The following is a 7,186-nucleotide window of genomic DNA, read 5'->3' on the forward strand; positions in this document are numbered from 1 at the left end:
ATTTTAATTCTGAGGTTTGAGGTTTTGCTTTGTAAATTCAACAAACTCTGCTTCTTTTATTTGGAATTTTGTAGTGTTTGCTTCCATGGAAATTTGACAGTGAAACCAATAATCAGATATATATGCATCTTAATTACTACATCTTTTGCCCTGTGATCTTTATTCCAGTGTTATCCGTATACGGTAATAAGTTTTATTGTTAGCAGTGTTGGTATGAGATTATCTCATTTCTTCTATTTTACTTGTAGGATAAAATATCGGAGCATCTACCTCAAGATCAAGAACGTGCTGCCACTTTAGGTGTTACTTTGAAGATTCATCTTAGCCGTTTGTGCATAATATATTTTTGAACCACTATATCTGTGTTGTTCCTCTAACTTTTTGCATTTGCATTACACTAGTAATTGTGGTATCTTTTTGTGTATATTAAAGGCTTGAAACTTATGCTTTGTTTGTAATATATATATATATATATATATATATATATATATATAATAGCAATGGTTAGTGTATTATGGTCAGTGTATAAGTGAATGCATATCTGTTATGTACTGATACCAGAATAATGCAGAAAAATAATTATAATTTAAAAAAAAAAAAAACTGTGTACATTTGCCACGGTTGAACCATGGCTAATTAATATGATAAAACAGTGTACATTAGCCACGGTTAAACCGTGGCTAATTCATATGATTTGAACTGATTACCTACACCTCAACTTAGCCACGATTGTCGTATGGGCAATTAGAGATTACTAATGTAATTCCCTATTTTTTTGGTCAACAAATTTACCCACGGTTCAACCGTGGCTATATTTAAATCAAACCGTGGCTAACTAAAGGTTGCCACGGACACTAAAACCGTGGCGAATTTGCTGGCGACACCCCGTCTGTGCACGCTTGCAACCGTGGCTAACCTACTGTGGGGAAGTTGTGTTAGCCATGGTTTAGGCACCCTTTAGCCACGGTTTTGCGCTTGGCTAAAACCCGCGTTTTTTGTAGTGAATATAGACGTAAGCCATGGAGGAAAATCGAATCCTAAATTATCGGATGTTTATGTTAACCCGAAAGCTATAATTTGAAGATTAAACGTCCCGAAGGGACATATACTAAAGATTTTTTAATGACTCTCTGAATGATTTGTGAGCGATGTAAAATGATGCCATATTTGAATTTTTTAATGACTACTTAGGACGAAAGATTAATTATTTTTTTCGGTTTTATTATTTTTTTTGTTTTTATATTCTTTAGTTGTTCTTCATCTTCTTCAACCAAATTCATATGGGTTGTATGTTGAGTTTAATTCGAAATTACTTATCATTTCCTTTTTTAGATTTTCCCATATTATTGAAACACCTTCTTTAATTTTTTTTTTCCTGATTTCATTCATTCTTCTTTAAAAATTGGACTTCTTTCAAGATAGAAATGATTATTTTATGTAGTTGTAGGCAGATGAGGCTCAAGACTATTCTTCTTTGCTTAGAGAAATTTTGGGCCACTGAAGAACTACATGTGTTGAGCCCGCATCCTAGATGGGGCAGACCCACGTTGAAGTCGCGTCGCTGGTCTATCGCACCTGGACACACTCTCTGAACTCTGGCATTTAAAAATCTCAGACAACACCCGCGTCGGATCCGCAACTTGTGTGCAACGCAGTTGTCATCCAGTTTTTCCTGTTTTGATGTGGATTAGGTCTATTTGTTTCAGTTTTAACCCTATACTAAAAATAGACGTTTTTAACATAAGAAATGACATGTTGGGATATTTTTCAAGACTTGTAAGTCGTCATCTCCCTTCTCTTGTCGCTTTTACTTTATTTTCTCCATAGAACCCTAGTTTACTCATGGATTCATTTGTCTCATATCGAATCATGAGTAGCTAAACTTCTTTATTCTAGGATTGTGGCAAAGACATGATAGTTGGTTTGATGACAATTTCTATATACTAAATTTTCGTATTTTGGGTTGCTTATTCATTCTTGTGCTTAATTGTTTAATTACTTGATCACTAATTAGACACTATCTGTGGTGTGTGAATTGAACTTGGGATAGGGAATTTTCATACGTAATAAGAATAAATAGAGCTAGTTCGATATAATCGTTTCGCTAATGAGGATGAGAATATACCCTTTAGTCTTGCTTAGTTGAGTATGGAGAAGTACATGAGTTTTTGTTATTTTCTAGCCACCATAGGAATATAGGCATTAGATTAGCATCTACAGGCTTGTGAGCAATTCGGAAGATACTCATAAATTTATAATTAACCCGTCAACTAGTAACCCAGGAAATAAGATAGGTAGAATTATCAAAAGACTTAACTGGATTGTCGAAAGCCATGACCCTGGAAATCTTTCTCATCTGATAAACCTTGCAGTCTTATTCCAAGTCATCTAAATCACAAAGTCTTATTCCAAGTCATCTAAATCACAAAGTGTTCGTTTATTGATTTTGTTATCAACAACTAGTTTAGTTACAACAAAAACACCTTGATTTTTATTTCTTGAATAGCTACGATAGAATTTGGATAAGTTGAACTGTATAACGTCTAAGTCTCTATGGGTACGATATCTGGACTTTAAATGCTATATTGCTTGTACGACCGCGTATACTTGCGTGTGCAATTGGGAGCAACAAGTTTTTGGCGCCGTTGCCGGGGACCTAGAAAAATTACTGTTTTTTTAGTTTGAATTTTTAATTTCTATTCAAGTTTTTACTCTGGTTCTTTGGTTTACTTGTGCTCCTCAGGTGCATTCTCTTGTTTATACCAAACACTTGAAGTCAAGGAAAAGCATTGCTGACAGAAAAAGCTGGTGAACAATGAGCGTAATCTCAAATTGGTTGACAGTATCGAAGTCGAGAACAGGGAAATTGCCTGAGTTGCTGAAAGAGTGGTTGAGATGGCACGACAAGACCGAGTTCCAGTGTCGACTTTTGCTAGAACTAGTCTAGAAAATGCTGCTAAGGCTATTGTCAAGCCTTATATCAGTGGAAACTTTGAGGTGAAAGAAGGAATAGTGTGGCTGGTGCAAAATACGTGCCAGTATATGGGTAAACCTCATGAAGATCCACATATGCACTTGATGCAATTCGTGGAGTTGAGTGAAAATTTTCAATATCGAGATGTCTCTGACGATTATGTGAAGCTGGCCTTGTTTCCGTTCTCATTGATTGGTGAAGCAAAGGATTTGTTGCGGAATCTTCCTGCTGGCTCTATTACCTCTTTGTAACTACCCATTCGATCATTATTGCACTTTTAAGCCAATTACCCTCGTTGACCCTTCCCCGAGTCCTGTTAGTATGATTTTTACCCGTGGAAATGAGTGGTACAATTCCCGAGGTGATTGGGCGAGATTTATGATAACTTATGTGAAATAGGGCCTTAAAGTGAAAAACATTTGACCAATTGTTGACTTTTGGATGAACAAACCTTTTTTAGAAATTTGTCGATTGCAAGAGGTCCGAATGGTCGATTATGACTTGGTGGGATGTTCAGTTCGGTTCTCGAAGCACTCTGGAGCGCTTTGAATTATTGGTTGAAAAATTGGTCTTTGGTCATTGAGTGTTCACCCGGTCAAATAGACCTCCGTTGGGAATTTCGAGACCACGAGTGAGCCCATAGCGTATTTTTATATATGATTTCATGTATGGTTTGTATATGGGACGTATCGGGTGATGGTTAGATTTTTGGATTTAGATAATGAAAAGCCAGAAGTTTTCTGGTGTCCGACATAGCGGCACCAGTTGCGCTGTAACGGACCTACCACAACGGGGCTCGGTCCGCTATGGCGAGGGACTCGTTATGGTGAGTGGTTGGTCACTAGCGCGGTCCTGCTGTAGCTGACCAGTGACTGCTGCAACGGACATCGTGGACCAGATTCTATTTAATGCCTGAATTAAATCCTTTTTTTCCTATCCTTTTCGTTACACCTTGAAAATTTCGCGTCGTTTGCATTATAAGTAAACTGATGCAAGTCTAAAGTGGAAATGAAACCCTTATAAGGTTAAGGAAGGTGTTGGATAACTTTAAGTGTGTACCTTAAGGTTTTGGAGTCATATGAATCGGCGGAAGTAAGCTCGTTGAAGAAATTGGGATTTGAGTCATGTTTTGGGAAGATTTCGTGTCATTTGAGTTATAAATTGCTTAGAATTACCTTTAGGGAAATCTATAGGTACCCTTATTTGGTTAATGAAGTTTTATACATGTTCCAAGGAGGTTCCATAAGGATTGGAGGTCAAACGAATCGAAAAGAATGCATTTTCGCCGAAAATCAGAGTTTTTGGACCAGTTTGTTGTGCAGCAAACTAGCCTCAAACTCACCATATTTGCAGCCCTCACTTCCCAACCTCCTACCTAAGTAAAGGAGGGGCGATGCGGCCGAATATCTAATATGCTGAGCCGCATCTCCACCACAAATTGATGGGGGGGGGGGGGGGGGGCGAATTTGACACCTTTTTAAGTTCTAAAAGATCCCATTTTCATATCTACCTCCCACATTTATTTCCCCACATATTGAGAGGGTTATTAAAGGTTCCACAATATTCCAAAACCGTCCATACCATCAAGAGATAAGATCAAACATCAAAACCTTAAGATAATCCATGGAAGGTGATTGTTCTTGTTTCTCTTCAAGGTGGTGATGAACTTGATCTTGGAAGGGGTTGAGTAAGGTGAATTTATTTCATTATAAGGTATGTTCTTCATCCTATTTATATGATTAAGTTGATTTAAAGGTTTAACAAGTTTTGGAGAGGAAAGAGCCATAGAAGAGAAGTCATAAAGTGTTGAAGTGAAGTTGATGACTATGAGGTGAACTTGAAAGGGGATTTTGGATAAATTTATGATTAAATTGAATATAACTTCTTATTTATGGTATTATGGATGTTATTATTTATTTTTGGGAGTTGTTTTGTAATTTTGTGGAAGTCGATAAAATAGGGGAAGTACTGCCCAAATTTCTCTAGCTCGTTAATTACACTAGTTTGAACTTAAGAGTGTTTTCAAGACTTCACCTGAGTATGAATCCTCTTGAATGTATATTTGCGAGCTTGGGAGGAGAACGTTAAGTAATTAAGGAGACGTAAAGGTATGTTAAGTCTAACCCTTTCTTTCCAAAGGCATGATTTCCTTATTGTGAATCCATCTATGATATCCATAATGTCCTATTTCCTAGAAATGCTAGAAGTTCATGACTCTCAAAGTTCTCATGATATCTTTGATCTTGTTCATCGTCGTTGATCTCATCTTACGATAGTTGACCCTCTAAGGAAAGGTATAGTGATAATGATGATTCCATAATGGTAATCGGAGGCTCACCGACCTTATGTCACTCCGATAGAGTTGTAATGCTTCCTTTGGATTCTCATGTATGCCATATATGTATATATAGCTATTTTATGACACCGAGCCCATATGGCCGGGTACGATATCTATTGTGTACACCACTGCAGTTTGGTACGGATAACACGGAGCCTAGTTATGGCCAGGTACGAATAACTCTAAGCCTTGTTATGGCTGGGTACGGGTGACACCGAGTCTATGTGGCCAGGTACGGTATCATTATAAGTACATGTATGAAATGTTTCCTTTAGAGAAAGGTTAAGTATGTATGACAGTCGTCTTAAGAGGTATTATGAGATACAAATTGTTCTCTTATTCTTATGTTAACTTCATGCTTTCATCATGTTGCTATTCATGCCTTACATACTCAGTACATTGTTTGTACTGACGTCCTTTTTTTTATGGACACTGTGTTCATGCTCGCAGGTAGACAGGGAGACGGACCAGACCCCTAGGCTGTTTCATCAGTGATTTTGCATAGAAGTGTTCCATTTGATCCGGAGCTGCAATTTAGTTGGTATTATTCTTTTGTGTACATACTTGGGCTCGGCGGGGTCCTGTCCAGTCTTTATGATATTACATACTCCATGTAGTGGCTTTGTAGAGAAATATACATAGCTAGATATCCTATAACCTTATCGATTTATATTTTTGTATATCATTTTGGCAGCCTTGTCGGCTTGTGCATAGTTAATGATGTTTATATAGACGTGCATATGTTCGATAGAACTTGTTTTTTTTTTTTTTTTTTTTTTTTTTTTTTTTTTTTTTTTTCAGTTTATGGTAATTACGAGTTAGCCATGTGGCGCACCTAGATATGATTATGAGAAGTATGCTAAGAGGCGCTCGGTAGGTTAGCTCCGGGTGCCCGTCATGGCTCTCCGGTTGGGTCGTGACACCTTCATTTATTGTTCCTAAGCACCTTTGAGGCGATTTGAGGCGGTTTCAACCAGATTTCTCTTAAGGGTTAGTTCTCTAACCTAGAGTTCAATCATTTCCTTTCCTAAGCTTGAAACCATGCTAGAAATTCTATAGAACTTAAGAAAGAAGATGGGTTTTGATGTCTATTTGATTATTTAAGTTTTAGTCCTTCTAAATGATATTTGTTGGTGGAATTGACTAACCTTAGCATGGAAAGTCATGAATTAGTTACTAATAGGCTTGAACATTCCATTTGTGTTGATGAGTTGAATGTTTGAAAGTTAGGGTTCATACCAAAATTGGGGGTTTTCACTTGAATGATGGAATTGACCTATTCTTGAGTTATTTTAGCAACTGAATAGTAGAATTGAACTTCTAGAACATTGGGTTACCAATTTCACCCTTGAAATACCCGTTTTACCCTTGTGGGCTCGAGTTTTCTCTTTTCCCATAGTTAATTTAGATTTCAGTGAAGTATAAATATATGGGTATCTATGTTTCTTATTTTGAGCTTAGAATTTGATGATGGATAGACTTTAAGTACTTGGAGGCTCTCTGAAAAGGCAAGGCGAATGTTTGATTGTTCGTGGCTCCTGCTCGGCTGCTAGGTAGGTTACAACTTACCTTATGGTTAGACTTCGGTTAGCAAAGCATATGTCGAGATAGTGATTGTCGGAGAAAGCATGTTACGCCTTTGGGTATGAAGTTGGGATGGTTTACCTAGGTTGGTATTGTTGTTTGATTGTAGGCTTGTCGCCTTGTTGTGATCTATTGACTTGTTGTTACTTGTGTGATATTAGACTTGATACTTAGTCATCTTATCATGATTGTGAAACTGCTATCCTCATGATTGTGAAACTGCTATCCCTCTCTTATTGGGTATTATCTTGGATAGAGGAAGGAACTTGACTTATTGCTAACATCGAGAG

This window comes from Lycium barbarum, chromosome 2 (assembly GCF_019175385.1).
Source record: "Lycium barbarum isolate Lr01 chromosome 2, ASM1917538v2, whole genome shotgun sequence".
NCBI classification, from domain to species: domain Eukaryota; kingdom Viridiplantae; phylum Streptophyta; class Magnoliopsida; order Solanales; family Solanaceae; genus Lycium; species Lycium barbarum.